The 15714-nt window shown below is 40.5% G+C and overlaps 4 non-coding genes across 4 annotated transcripts; all 4 read right to left on the reverse strand.

The window, feature by feature from the left end:
- Positions 1–1658: 1658 nt before the first annotated feature.
- LOC132647344 (small nucleolar RNA SNORD109A) lies at positions 1659–1723 on the reverse strand. The gene has a single exon (XR_009585712.1). It is a non-coding gene; the product is annotated as a small nucleolar RNA SNORD109A (small nucleolar RNA).
- A 3529-nt stretch (positions 1724–5252) lies between these two features.
- Positions 5253–5317, reverse strand: LOC132647404 (small nucleolar RNA SNORD109A). The gene has a single exon (XR_009585772.1). It is a non-coding gene; the product is annotated as a small nucleolar RNA SNORD109A (small nucleolar RNA).
- Positions 5318–8839: 3522 nt separating this feature from the next.
- LOC132647391 (small nucleolar RNA SNORD109A) lies at positions 8840–8904 on the reverse strand. The gene has a single exon (XR_009585759.1). It is a non-coding gene; the product is annotated as a small nucleolar RNA SNORD109A (small nucleolar RNA).
- Positions 8905–12424: 3520 nt separating this feature from the next.
- On the reverse strand, positions 12425–12489 carry LOC132647907 (small nucleolar RNA SNORD109A). Its single transcript, XR_009586248.1, has one exon. It is a non-coding gene; the product is annotated as a small nucleolar RNA SNORD109A (small nucleolar RNA).
- Positions 12490–15714: the final 3225 nt, after the last annotated feature.

Consider the following 15714-nt stretch of genomic DNA (forward strand, 5'->3'; position numbering starts at 1 on the left):
ACAAAGCAAAGAAGAGGCACTGCCTATAGCATTGCAGTATGGTCATTCTTAACTCCTCCTCGTTTCTCAAAGTCAAAACGAACAAGTTGCACAGAGGTGAAAGTCAGTAAGCCCTATGGTATCTTTGAGATTTCAGGGTGTCATTGAAATTTATCTTCTGTGCATGGAATTCTTTCCTTGTTTATCCAACAGAGTATTCCATAATTGACTTTAGATTTCTTCCATGCCATGCAACCTGATCTTGGAAGAAAGGGGAATCCAAAGGTGCCTTTTTGTCTACATGTATGTTACCATGTCTCGATTCATGGAACTCAAGTCTTCCACTTGGAAGAGCGTTGGAATCATCTACCATGCTTTAGGTTAAATCTGATGAAAAGAAGATGTTTTATACGCACTAACTGACTAGCCTGTGGGCAAATACTCATGGGTTGCTTTTTAATAGAGTATGTTGTACTACATATCTGAGATTACAAGATGTCCTTGATTGGATATTCAAGTTTCAACCATGGTTGTAGAAATTGTGTATCCAGCAAGAGTTACCAAGAGTCCTATCCTCCTGCTTCCTAAAAGTCTGTTAGTAGTAAGATATATATATATATATATATATATATATATATATATATCTGTGTGTGTGTGTGTGTAAGTTCTGAATTAATTATGTTCATCATGAGGATATTAAGAAGATTCAGTGTGTGGTTCGTTCTTGTTTCATTGGAGAGTTAGCGTGTCTGCTCCATTATCAGGACTGTGGGTCTACCAGCTAGCAACATGTTCTTTAGAAATATCTTTCCTTGTTTTTTAAAGGAATAGTTGTTTTCATAGATCTTGGGTAACACGCAAATTTTGTTAGAAGAGATGATGTGCATCTGTATGAGAGCGGCAATAAGAGGATGAATGTACCCAGGAGGAAAAGAAAAACAACAACAACAAGTAACAGAAAGCAAAGCCCAATTGTCATTTCTCATGATGGATCAACTGGTTTCCATGCGAGAAAGAGATAGGTAAACACAACATGCTCTGGAAGATTTTGGCAGCTAAGACATATTTGAAGAACACCAATAAAACTAGGGAATGTCTCAAACAGGTGCCCTGGCTTATCACCTAGCCATTGTTATCTAGAATTTACCCAGCCTCCAACAGGAAAGACCATTTCAATTTTCCCTCTATATAAATTGAATGATCCTGGAATTATTTGTTATACGTCAGCCTTTACACAACTTTGGGTAAAGGGCGAGGGCAGTCATTGTCCTCCAATATTCTTGGGACTACTGGCATGAGCCATAAAATCCGCTCCTGACACTTTACCACATATGTGCAAGGGTACATCGACCGAGACTAGGATTGAGTACCACGTTCGAATTCATCAGTTCTTAGATATTTTTTGAGTATATCATTTGCACCTACAGTTATCTCTACCTGATATATGTGCCTACTCCTATAGTAAAGGCTGTCTCCCTATCACTTGGAATCATTTCAATCTCTTTGAAAATAGAAAGCAATGAAGAATGTATCAAACCAAGTATGGGTACTGTTATGAGTCCTTTTTCAAAAAATCTCACAATCTGATGCCAAACTGCACAGTTCTCATCCTCTCTGAAGAGGGAAGAGTGCCAGGCAGGCTCTGAAATCCTCATGGGTCTCACAAGGACCTCATATCTGGACCTCAGATCACATCTGCTCAAGTCAGTCAATGTCCTCAGATACCTGTTGTCATCATAGATCCAGAAAGGCCTTCGCTCAACACATGAGTTTTCACCTACCAAGTGAAACCCCAGAGAGCTAGACTCCTGGGACTTGACAAGGAAGTTCAAAACTGTGCAGCAGGAATGTAGCTCATTCTGTCAAAGGTTGTGGGGGAACACAGAGGACAGGATTTAAGAGCCTTTCCCCTTTGACACCATATGAGAAAACTAGAGGTCAAAACATTGCATTTGGTGGGTGTCACTGGCCCCAAATCGGGTAGCTGTGAATGTTCCCTGAACTTATGTACTTAATCTTTACAACAGAGATTTTGGTAAGAATAGAGAAAACATTCAAGTAAGCAAAATGACTTTGTTCCTATCTAGATAAGATTTTTTCAACATCCTAATTTGCGGTTTTGATTCTATGCTCTTCCTCTTAACCCTTCTTTAGGATTCCTCCTCCTGTTCCTTTCTTCCATGTATGTTCCTCTCCATCTTACAGTGCCCAGTATTGAGCCTTCCAGTTGCCCTGCAATTGTCAATGCTCTGGAGGATTTTGTGATGTATGTCACATGACCACCAGCTCGTTCCATATTTCCTTGGACAACAAATTGGAACACACAAGCCAAGCTAAATTTTGGTCCATATACATTTCCAGGTATCCCACAGGACATTGACAGGGACAGGAGCTGGGTTCTGTGTTCCTGATTCCTGAACCTGCTCTTCTTATCACCTCTCATGTCATGTTTCTTCAAATGAACTCAAATCCACCCAGTTTCCAAGATGAAAGAAGGCATTGCATTTAATACCAAAAATATTCTTCGTTTTGTTTTGTTTTGTTTTGATTTTTCCGACAATGGACAACTAGATTTCTGGCTCAACATAATCCATAATCATTTATAAAAAGAATAATTATGGTTCATTGTCAGCTCTGTTTTGGGCTGCGAAAACTTTATGGCCATTCACCTGAATTTTAGAGGGCAAGATTGCAAGTTTCCATGCTACTTACAAGGACGTGAAAACGCATGGGTGGCTCTCTTAGTATCCACGCCAGAGGATCAAGGATAGATGAAATTTGTGAGGGTTATTGTTCTGTGCTCTAGGGGTCTAGTCTCCTAACACCCTATCATATTCCTTTGGGTTCCACACCTGTTAGGGCAGAAAGAAGAGTTTAATTCTTTGAGCTTGAATGTCCATAAGGGAAGGAGCTGGGAGAAGGCTTTTCTTAGTACTTCTGGATATATTATTTAGAATTGGAAGCTTCAAGGGTAGCTACAAAAGAAAGTCACATAGTCCAATAACTTCACCCAACTAATGGTTTTCCAAATGCACATCAACATACTAATGGTATTAGGTAGTATCCTTGTCACTTGCTTGGGTTGGGACTACCTAGCTAAGTCCCCTACAATGCCAGGGCCATAACAAGTGTTCCACCAGCAAGAGGCTAGATGAAGCCTAGGTTGTTTAGCCATAAGAGGGACGTCAAATGATTCTCATCTCTAGAGGTACACAGTAGGTAAATATTTAGTCAGCGGAGACTGCAGCCTGCCTACAAACAAAAGACACCATGGGAAGCAGCGTCACTGCTTACCTGTCCTGCCAGAAGGGAAGCACCTCTCCAAGTTTTAGCCTGCAACATAATAAGTATGAAGGTTATCAGAAAAGGAAATGCGTCTAGGCAACCTTGACTTTCTAAAGTGTCCCGACCTTCAAGTCTGCCAGCAGTTCAGTCTTTCCCAGAACCAACTATTGAATTCATTTCCTCCCTTCCAATCCCCTCAGATTTTAGCCACTGTGGCAAGGATTTCTCTTCTTCTGATGACTTCCTCAGAAGCTGTCTGTGAGAGCATCTTTGCCAGTGCCAGCAGGCACAGTGTGGACGCCTCTCAGTGGGCAGCGAGGAAGTTGGACAAAGCAAAGAAGAAGCAGTGAGTATAGCATTGCAGTATGGTTATTCTTAACTCCTCCTTTCTCAAAGTCAAAACGACCAAGTTGCACAGAGGTGAAAGTCAGTAAGCCCAATGGTATCTTTGAGATTTCAGGGTGTCATTGAAATTTGTCCTCTGTGCATGGAATTCTCTCCTTGTTTATCCAACAGAGCGTTCCATAATTGACTTTAGATTTCGTCCCTGCCATGCAACCTCATCCTGGAAGAGAGGGGAATCCAAAGGTACCTTTTTGTCTACATGTATGTTACCATGTCTCGATTCATAAAAACTCAAGTCTTCCACTTGGAAGAGCGTTGGAATAATCTGCCATGCTTCAGGTTAAATCTGATGAAAAGAAGATGTTTTCTACGCACTAACTGACTAGCCCGTGGTCAAATACACATGGGTTGCTTTTTATCGAGTATGTTGTACTACACATCTGAGATTACATGATGTCCTTGATTGGATATTCAAGCTTCAAACATGGCTTTAGGAATTGTGTATCCAGCAAGTGTTACCAAGTGTCCTATGCTACAGCTTCGTAAAAGTCTGTTAGTAGTAAGATATATATATATATATATATATGTATATATATATATATACACACATATATGTGTGTGTCAGTTCTGAATTAATTGTGTTCATCATGAGGAAGTTAAGAAGATTCAGTGTGTGGTTCTTTCTTGTTTCATTGAAGAGTTAGCGCATCTGATCCATTATCAGGATTGTGGGTCTACCAGCTAGCAACATGTTCTTTAGAAATATTTTCCTTGTTTCATAAAGGAATAGTTGTTTTCATAGATCTTGGGTAACACGCAAATTTTGTTAGAATAGATGATTTGCATCTGTGTGAGAGCGGCAATAAGAGGATGAATGTACCCAGGAGGAAAAGAAAAACAACAACAACAAGTAACAGAAAGCAAAGCCCAATTGTCATTTCTCATGATGAATCAACTGAGATGGTTTCCATGCGAGAAAGAGATAGGTAAACACAACATGCTCTGGAAGATTTTGGCAGCTAAGACATAAATGATGAACACCAATAAAACTAGGGAATGTCTCAAACAGGTGCCCTGGTTTCTCACCTAGCCATTATTATCTAGAATTTACCCAGCCTCCAACAGGAAAGACCATTTCAATTTTCCCTCTATATAAATTGAATGATCCTTTAATTATTAGTTATACGTCAGCCTTTACACAACTTTGGGAAAAGTGCGAGGGCAGTCCTTGTCCTCCAATATTCTTGGGACTACTGGCATGAGCCCTAACCTCCCAGCCTGACACTTTACCACATATGTGCAAGGGTACATCGCCGGAGACTAGGAATGAGCAGCACGTTCTAATTCATCAGTTCTTACATATTTTTTGAGTACGTCATTTGCACCTACAGTCATCTCTACCTGATATATGTGCCTACTCCTATAGTAAAGGTTGTCTCCCTATCACTTGGAATCATTTCTATCTCTTTGAAAATAGAAAGCAATGAAGATTGTATCAAACCAAGTATGGGTATTGTTATGAGGCTTTTTTAGAAAAATCTCAGAATCTGATGCCATACTGCACAGTTCTCATCCTCTCTGAAGAGGGAAGAGTGCAAGGCAGGCTCTGAACTCCTCATGGGTCTCACGAGGACCTCATATCTGGACCTCAGACAGCATCTGTTCCAGTCAGTCAACGTCCTCAGAGACCTGTTGTCATCATAGATCCAGAAAGGCCTTCGCTCAACACATGAGTTTTCACCTACCAAGTGAAATCCCAGAGAGTTAGACTCCTGGGCCTTGACAAGGAAGTTCAAAACTGTGCAGGAGGCATGTAGCTCATTCTGTCAAAGGTTTTGGGGAAACACAGAGGACAGGATTAAAGAGCCTTTCCCCTTTGACACCATATGAGAAAAATAGAGGTCAACACATTGCCTTTGGTGGGTGTCACTGGCCCCAAATCGGGTACCTGTGAATGTTCCTTGAATTTATGTATTTAATCTTTACAACAAAGATTTGGTAAGAATAGAGAAAACATTCAAGAAAGCAAAATGACTTTTTTCCTATCTAGATAAGATTTTTCAACATCCTAATTTGCGGTTTTGATTCAATGCTCGTCTTGTTAGTTGCCTTTACACTTCCTCCTCAGGTTCCCTGTCTTCCATGTATGTTCCTCTCCATCTTACAGTGCACAGTATTGAGCCTTCCAGTTGTCCTGCAATTGTCAATGCTCTGGAGGATTTTGTGATGTATGTCCCATGACCACCAGCTCCTTCCATATTTCCTTGGACAACAAAAAGCAACACACAGGCCAAGCTATATTTTGGTCCATATACATCACCAGGTATCCCACAGGACATTGACAGGGACAGGAGTTGGGTTCTGTGTGCCTGATTCCTGAACCTTCTCTTCTTATCACCTCTCATGTCATGTTTCTTCAAATGAACTCAACACCACCCAGGTTCCAAGATGAAGGAAGGCATTGCATTTAATACCAAAAATATTCTTAGTTTTGTTTTGTTTTGTTCTGACAATGGACAACTAGATTTCTGGCTCAACATAATCCATAATCATTTATAAAAAGAATAAATATGGTTCATTGTCAGCTCTGTTTGGGTTTTTGAAAACTTTATGGCAATTCACCTGAATTTTAGAGGGCAAGATTGCATGTTTCCATGCTACTTACAAGGAAGTGAAAACGCATGGGTTGCTCTCTTAGTATCCACGCCAGAGGATCAATGATAGATGAAATTTGTGAGGGTTATTGTTCTGTGCTCTAGGGGTCTAGACTCCTAACACCCTATCATCTTCCTTTGGGTTCCACACCTGTCAGGGCAGAAATAAAAGTTTAATTCTTTGAGCTTGAATGTCGATAAGGGAAGGAGCTGGGAGAAGGCTTTTCTTAATACTTCTGGATATATTATTTAGAATTGGAAGCTTCAATGGTAGCTTCAAAAGAAAGTCAAATATGCCAATAACTTCACCCAACTGTTGGTTTTCCAAATGCACCTCAAAATACTAATGGTATTAGTTAGTATCCTTGTCACTTGCTTGGGTTTGGTCTACCTAGCTAAGTCCCCTACAATGCCAGGGCCATAGCAAGTGTTCCACCATCAATAGGCAAGATGAAGCCTAGGTTGTTTAGCCATGAGAGGGACGTTAAATAAATCTCATCTCTTGTGGTACGCAGTAGGTAAATATTTAGTCAGGCGAGAATGCAGCCTGTCTACAAACAAAAGACACAATGGGAAGCAGCGTCACTTACCTGTCCTGCCAGAAGGGAAGCTCCTCTCCAAGTTTTAGCCTGCAACATAATAAGTATGAAGGTTATCAGAAAAGGAAATGCGTCTAGGCAACCTTGACTTTCTAAAGTGTCCCGACCTTCAAGTCTGCCAGCAGTTCAGTCTTTCCCAGAACCAACTATTGAATTCATTTCCTCCCTTCCAATCCCCTCAGATTTTAGCCACTGTGGCAAGGATTTCTCTTCTTCTGATGACTTCCTCAGAAGCTGTCTGTGAGAGCATCTTTGCCAGTGCCAGCAGGCACAGTATGGACGCCTCTCAGTGGGCAGCGAGGAAGTTGGACAAAGCAAAGAAGAAGCAGTGAGTATAGGATTGCAGTATGGTCATTCTTAACTCCTCCTTTCTCAAAGTCAAAACGACCAAGTTGCACAGAGGTGAAAGTCAGTAAGCCCAATGGTATCTTTGAGATTTCAGGGTGTCATTGAAATTTGTCCTCTGTGCATGGAATTCTCTCCTTGTTTATCCAACAGAGTGTTCCATAATTGACTTTAGATTTCTTCCCTGCCATGCAACCTCATCTTGGAAGAGAGGGGAATCCAAAGGTACCTTTTTGTCTACATGTATGTTACCATGTCTCGATTCATAAAAACTCAAGTCTTTCACTTGGAAGAGCGTTGGAATCATCTACCATGCTTCAGGTTAAATCTGATGAAAAGAAGATGTTTTCTACGCACTAACTGACTAGCCCGTGGTCAAATACTCATGGGTTGCTTTTTATCGAGTATGTTGTACTACACATCTGAGATTACATGATGTCCTTGATTGGATATTCAAGCTTCAAACATGGCTTTAGATATTGTGTATCCAGCAAGTGTTACCAAGAGTCCTATGCTACAGCTTCCTAAAAGTCTGTTAGTAGTAAGATATATATATATATATATATATATATATATATATATATATATATATATACATATATGTGTGTGTCAGTTCTGAATTAATTGTGTTCATCATGAGGAAGTTAAGAAGATTCAGTGTGTGGTTCTTTCTTGTTTCATTGAAGAGTTAGCGCATCTGATCCATTATCAGGATTGTGGGTCTACCAGCTAGCAACATGTTCTTTAGAAATATCTTTCCTTGTTTCATAAAGGAATAGTTGTTTTCATAGATCTTGGGTAACACCCAAATTTTGTTAGAATAGATGATTTGCATCTGTGTGAGAGCGGCAATAAGAGGATGAATGTACCCAGGAGGAAAAGAAAAACAACAACAACAAGTAACAGAAAGCAAAGCCCAATTGTCATTTCTCATGATGGATCAACTGAGATGGTTTCCATGCGAGAAAGAGATAGGTAAACACAACATGCTCTGGAAGATTTTGGCAGCTAAGACATAAATGATGAACACCAATAAAACTAGGGAATGTCTCAAACAGGTGCCCTGGTTTCTCACCTAGCCATTATTATCTAGAATTTACCCAGCCTCCAACAGGAAAGACCATTTCAATTTTCCCTCTATATAAATTGAATGATCCTTTAATTATTAGTTATACGTCAGCCTTTACACAATTTTGGGAAAAGTGCGAGGGCAGTCCTTGTCCTCCAATATTCTTGGGACTACTGGCATGAGCCCTAACCTCCCAGCCTGACACTTTACCACATATGTGCAAGGGTACATCGCCGGAGACTAGGAATGAGCAGCACGTTCTAATTCATCAGTTCTTACATATTTTTTGAGTACGTCATTTGCACCTACAGTCATCTCTACCTGATATATGTGCCTACTCCTATAGTAAAGGTTGTCTCCCTATCACTTGGAATCATTTCTATCTCTTTGAAAATAGAAAGCAATGAAGATTGTATCAAACCAAGTATGGGTATTGTTATGAGGCTTTTTTCGAAAAATCTCAGAATCTGATGCCATACTGCACAGTTCTCATCCTCTCTGAAGAGGGAAGAGTGCAAGGCAGGCTCTGAACTCCTCATGGGTCTCACGAGGACCTCATATCTGGACCTCAGACAGCATCTGTTCAAGTCAGTCAACGTCCTCAGAGACCTGTTGTCATCATAGATCCAGAAAGGCCTTCGCTCAACACATGAGTTTTCACCTACCAAGTGAAATCCCAGAGAGTTAGACTCCTGGGCCTTGACAAGGAAGTTCAAAACTGTGCAGGAGGCATGTAGCTCATTCTGTCAAAGGTTTTGGGGAAACACAGAGGACAGGATTAAAGAGCCTTTCCCCTTTGACACCATATGAGAAAAATAGAGGTCAACACATTGCCTTTGGTGGGTGTCACTGGCCCCAAATCGGGTACCTGTGAATGTTCCTTGAATTTATGTATTTAATCTTTACAACAAAGATTTGGTAAGAATAGAGAAAACATTCAAGAAAGCAAAATGACTTTTTTCCTATCTAGATAAGATTTTTCAACATCCTAATTTGCGGTTTTGATTCAATGCTCGTCTTGTTAGTTGCCTTTACACTTCCTCCTCAGGTTCCCTGTCTTCCATGTATGTTCCTCTCCATCTTACAGTGCACAGTATTGAGCCTTCCAGTTGTCCTGCAATTGTCAATGCTCTGGAGGATTTTGTGATGTATGTCCCATGACCACCAGCTCCTTCCATATTTCCTTGGACAACAAAAAGCAACACACAGGCCAAGCTATATTTTGGTCCATATACATCACCAGGTATCCCACAGGACATTGACAGGGACAGGAGTTGGGTTCTGTGTGCCTGATTCCTGAACCTTCTCTTCTTATCACCTCTCATGTCATGTTTCTTCAAATGAACTCAACACCACCCAGGTTCCAAGATGAAGGAAGGCATTGCATTTAATACCAAAAATATTCTTAGTTTTGTTTTGTTTTGTTCTGACAATGGACAACTAGATTTCTGGCTCAACATAATCCATAATCATTTATAAAAAGAATAAATATGGTTCATTGTCAGCTCTGTTTGAGTTTTCGAAAAATTTATGGCAATTCACTTGAATTTTAGAGGGCAAGATTGCATGTTTCCATGCTACTTACAAGGAAGTGAAAACGCATGGGTGGCTCTCTTAGTATCCACGCCAGAGGATCAAGGATAGATGAAATTTTTGAGGGTTATTGTTCTGTGCTCTAGGGGTCTAGACTCCTAACACCCTATCATCTTCCTTTGGGTTCCACACCTGTCAGGGCAGAAATAAAAGTTTAATTCTTTGAGCTTGAATGTCGATAAGGGAAGGAGCTGGGAGAAGGCTTTTCTTAATACTTCTGGATATATTATTTAGAATTGGAAGCTTCAATGGTAGCTTCAAAAGAAAGTCAAATATGCCAATAACTTCACCCAACTGTTGGTTTTCCAAATGCACCTCAAAATACTAATGGTATTAGTTAGTATCCTTGTCACTTGCTTGGGTTTGGTCTACCTAGCTAAGTCCCCTACAATGCCAGGGCCATAGCAAGTGTTCCAACATCAATAGGCAAGATGAAGCCTAGGTTGTTTAGCCATGAGAGGGACGTTAAATAAATCTCATCTCTTGTGGTACACAGTAGGTAAATATTTCGTCAGGCGAGAATGCAGCCTGTCTACAAACAAAAGACACAATGGGAAGCAGCGTCACTTACCTGTCCTGCCAGAAGGGAAGCACCTCTCTAAGTTTTAGCCTGCAACATAATAAGTATGAAGGTTATCAGAAAATGAAATGCGTCTAGGCAACCTTGACTTTCTAAAGTGTCCCGACCCTCAAGTCTGCCAGCAGTTCAGTCTTTCCCAGAACCAACTATTGAATTAATTTCCTCCCTTCAAATCCCCTCAGATTTTAGCCACTGTGGCAAGGATTTCTCTTCTTCTGATGACTTCCTCAGAAGCTGTCTGTGAGAGCATCTTTGCCAGTGCCAGCAGGCACAGTATGGACGCCTCTCAGTGGGCAGCGAGGAAGTTGGACAAAGCAAAGAAGAAGCAGTGAGTATAGCATTGCAGTATGGTCATTCTTAACTCCTCCTTTCTCAAAGTCAAAACGACCAAGTTGCACAGAGGTGAAAGTCAGTAAGCCCAATGGTATCTTTGAGATTTCAGGGTGTCATTGAAATTTGTCCTCTGTGCATGGAATTCTCTCCTTGTTTATCCAACAGAATGTTCCATAATTGACTTTAGATTTCTTCCCTGCCATGCAACCTCATCTTGGAAGAGAGGGGAATCCAAAGGTACCTTTTTGTCTACATGTATGTTACCATGTCTCGATTCATAAAAACTCAAGTCTTTCACTTGGAAGAGCGTTGGAATCATCTACCATGCTTCAGGTTAAATCTGATGAAAAGAAGATGTTTTCTACGCACTAACTGACTAGCCCGTGGTCAAATACTCATGGGTTGCTTTTTATCGAGTATGTTGTACTACACATCTGAGATTACATGATGTCCTTGATTGGATATTCAAGCTTCAAACATGGCTTTAGATATTGTGTATCCAGCAAGTGTTACCAAGAGTCCTATGCTACAGCTTCCTAAAAGTCTGTTAGTAGTAAGATATATATATATATATATATATATATATATATATATATATATATATACATATATGTGTGTGTCAGTTCTGAATTAATTGTGTTCATCATGAGGAAGTTAAGAAGATTCAGTGTGTGGTTCTTTCTTGTTTCATTGAAGAGTTAGCGCATCTGATCCATTATCAGGATTGTGGGTCTACCAGCTAGCAACATGTTCTTTAGAAATATCTTTCCTTGTTTCATAAAGGAATAGTTGTTTTCATAGATCTTGGGTAACACCCAAATTTTGTTAGAATAGATGATTTGCATCTGTGTGAGAGCGGCAATAAGAGGATGAATGTACCCAGGAGGAAAAGAAAAACAACAACAACAAGTAACAGAAAGCAAAGCCCAATTGTCATTTCTCATGATGGATCAACTGAGATGGTTTCCATGCGAGAAAGAGATAGGTAAACACAACATGCTCTGGAAGATTTTGGCAGCTAAGACATAAATGATGAACACCAATAAAACTAGGGAATGTCTCAAACAGGTGCCCTGGTTTCTCACCTAGCCATTATTATCTAGAATTTACCCAGCCTCCAACAGGAAAGACCATTTCAATTTTCCCTCTATATAAATTGAATGATCCTTTAATTATTAGTTATACGTCAGCCTTTACACAACTTTGGGAAAAGTGCGAGGGCAGTCATTGTCCTCCAATATTCTTGGGACTACTGGCATGAGCCCTAACCTCCCAGCCTGACACTTTACCACATATGTGCAAGGGTACATCGCCGGAGACTAGGAATGAGCAGCACGTTCTAATTCATCAGTTCTTACATATTTTTTGAGTACGTCATTTGCACCTACAGTCATCTCTACCTGATATATGTGCCTACTCCTATAGTAAAGGTTGTCTCCCTATCACTTGGAATCATTTCTATCTCTTTGAAAATAGAAAGCAATGAAGATTGTATCAAACCAAGTATGGGTATTGTTATGAGGCCTTTTTCGAAAAATCTCAGAATCTGATGCCATACTGCACAGTTCTCATCCTCTCTGAAGAGGGAAGAGTGCAAGGCAGGCTCTGAACTCCTCATGGGTCTCACGAGGACCTCATATCTGGACCTCAGATCGCATCTGTTCAAGTCAGTCAACGTCCTCAGAGACCTGTTGTCATCATAGATCCAGAAAGGCCTTCGCTCAACACATGAGTTTTCACCTACCAAGTGAAATCCCAGAGAGCTAGACTCCTGGGCCTTGACAAGGAAGTTCAAAACTGTGCAGGAGGCATGTAGCTCATTCTGTCAAAGGTTCTGGGGAAACACAGAGGACAGGATTAAAGAGCCTTTCCCCTTTGACACCATATGAGAAAAATAGAGGTCAACACATTGCCTTTGGTGGGTGTCACTGGCCCCAAATCGGGTACCTGTGAATGTTCCTTGAATTTATGTATTTAATCTTTACAACAAAGATTTGGTAAGAATAGAGAAAACATTCAAGAAAGCAAAATGACTTTTTTTCCTATCTAGATAAGATTTTTCAACATCCTAATTTGCGGTTTTGATTCTATGCTCGTCATGTTAACCCGCCTTTACACTTCCTCCTCAGGTTCCCTGTCTTCCATGTATGTTCCTCTCCATCTTACAGTGCACAGTATTGAGCCTTCCAGTTGTCCTGCAATTGTCAATGCTCTGGAGGATTTTGTGATGTATGTCCCATGACCACCAGCTCCTTCCATATTTCCTTGGACAACAAAAAGCAACACACAGGCCAAGCTATATTTTGGTCCATATACATCACCAGGTATCCCACAGGACATTGACAGGGACAGGAGTTGGGTTCTGTGTGCCTGATTCCTGAACCTTCTCTTCTTATCACCTCTCATGTCATGTTTCTTCAAATGAACTCAACACCACCCAGGTTCCAAGATGAAGGAAGGCATTGCATTTAATACCAAAAATATTCTTAGTTTTGTTTTGTTTTGTTCTGACAATGGACAACTAGATTTCTGGCTCAACATAATCCATAATCATTTATAAAAAGAATAATTATGGTTCATTGTCAGCTCTGTTTGGGTTTTTGAAAACTTTATGGCAATTCACCTGAATTTTAGAGGGCAAGATTGCATGTTTCCATGCTACTTACAAGGAAGTGAAAACGCATGGGTTGCTCTCTTAGTATCCACGCCAGAGGATCAATGATAGATGAAATTTGTGAGGGTTATTGTTCTGTGCTCTAGGGGTCTAGACTCCTAACACCCTATCATCTTCCTTTGGGTTCCACACCTGTCAGGGCAGAAATAAAAGTTTAATTCTTTGAGCTTGAACGTCGATAAGGGAAGGAGCTGGGAGAAGGCTTTTCTTAGTACTTCTGGATATATTATTTAGAATTGGAAGCTTCAATGGTAGCTTCAAAAGAAAGTCAAATATGCCAATAACTTCACCCAACTGTTGGTTTTCCAAATGCACCTCAAAATACTAATGGTATTAGTTTGTATCCTTGTCACTTGCTTGGGTTGGGACTACCTAGCTAAGTCCCCTACAATGCCAGGGCCATAGCAAGTGTTCCACCATCAAGAGGCAAGACGAAGCCTAGGTTGTTTAGCCATGAGAGGGACGTTAAATAAATCTCATCTCTTGTGGTACACAGTAGGTAAATATTTAGTCAGGCGAGAATGCAGCCTGTCTACAAACAAAAGACACAATGGGAAGCAGCGTCACTTACCTGTCCTGCCAGAAGGGAAGCACCTCTCCAAGTTTTAGCCTGCAACATAATAAGTATGAAGGTTATCAGAAAAGGAAATGCGTCTAGGCAACCTTGACTTTCTAAAGTGTCCCGACCTTCAAGTCTGCCAGCAGTTGAGTCTTTCCCAGAACCCACTATTGAATTCATTTCCTCCCTTCCAATCCCCTCAGATTTTAGCCACTGTGGCAAGGATTTCTCTTCTTCTGATGACTTCCTCAGAAGCTGTCTGTGAGAGCATCTTTGCCAGTGCCAGCAGGCACAGTGTGGACGCCTCTCAGTGGGCAGCGAGGAAGTTGGACAAAGCAAAGAAGAAGCAGTGAGTATAGCATTGCAGTATGGTCATTCTTAACTCCTCCTTTCTCAAAGTCAAAACGACCAAGTTGCACAGAGGTGAAAGTCAGTAAGCCCAATGGTATCTTTGAGATTTCAGGGTGTGATTGAAATTTGTCCTCTGTGCATGGAATTCTCTCCTTGTTTATTCAACAGAGTGTTCCATAATTGACTTTAGATTTCTTCCCTGCCATGCAACCTCATCTTGGAAGAGAGGGGAAACCAAAGGTACCTTTTTGTCTACCTGTATGTTACCATGTCTCGATTCATGGAACTCAAGTCTTCCACTTGGAAGAGCGTTGGAATCATCTACCATGCTTCATGTTAAATCTGATGAAAAGAAGATGTTTTCTACGCACTAACTGACTAGCCCGTGGTCAAATACAATGGGTTGCTTTTTATCGAGTATGTTGTACTACACATCTGAGATTACATGATGTCCTTCATTGGATATTCAAGCTTCAACCATGGCTTTAGAAATTGTGTATCCAGCAATTGTTACCAAGTGTCCTATACTCCAGCTTCGTAAAAGTCTCTTAGTAGCAAGATATATATATATATATATATATATATATATATATATATATATATATATACATATATGTGTGTGTCAGTTCTGAATTAATTGTGTTCATCATGAGGATGTTAAGAATATTCAGGGTGTGGTTCTTTCTTGTTTCATTGGAGAGTTAGCGCGTCTGATCCATTATCAGGATTGTGGGTCTACCAGCTAGCAACATGTTCTTTAGAAATATCTTTCCTTATTTCATAAAGGATTAGTTGTTTTCATAGATCTTGGGTAACACGCAAATTTTGTTAGAATAGATGATTTGCATCTGTGTGAGAGTGGCAATAAGAGGATGAATGTACCCAGGAGGAAACCAGAAACAACAACAACAAATAACAGAAAGCAAAGCCCAATTTTCATTTCTCATGATGGATCAACTGAGATGGTTTCCATGCGAGAGAGAGATAGGTAAACACAACATGCTCTGGAAGATTTTGGCAGCTAAGACATAAATGATGAACACCAATAAAACTAGGGAATGTCTCCAACAGGTGCCCTGGCTTCTCACCTAGCCATTATTATCTAGAATTTACCCAGCCTCCAACAGGAAAGACCATTTCAATTTTCCCTCTATATAAATTGAATGATCCTTTAATTATTAGTTATACGTCAGCCTTTACACAACTTTGGGTAAAGTTCGAGGGCAGTCATTGTCCTCCAATATTCTTGGGACTACTGGCATGAGCCCTAACCTCCCCTCCTGACACTTTACCACATATGTGCAAGGGTACATCGCCGGAGACTAGGAATGAGCAGCACGTTCTTACA

Source organism: Meriones unguiculatus, chromosome 14 (genome assembly GCF_030254825.1).
Source record: "Meriones unguiculatus strain TT.TT164.6M chromosome 14, Bangor_MerUng_6.1, whole genome shotgun sequence".
Lineage (NCBI taxonomy): Eukaryota > Metazoa > Chordata > Mammalia > Rodentia > Muridae > Meriones > Meriones unguiculatus.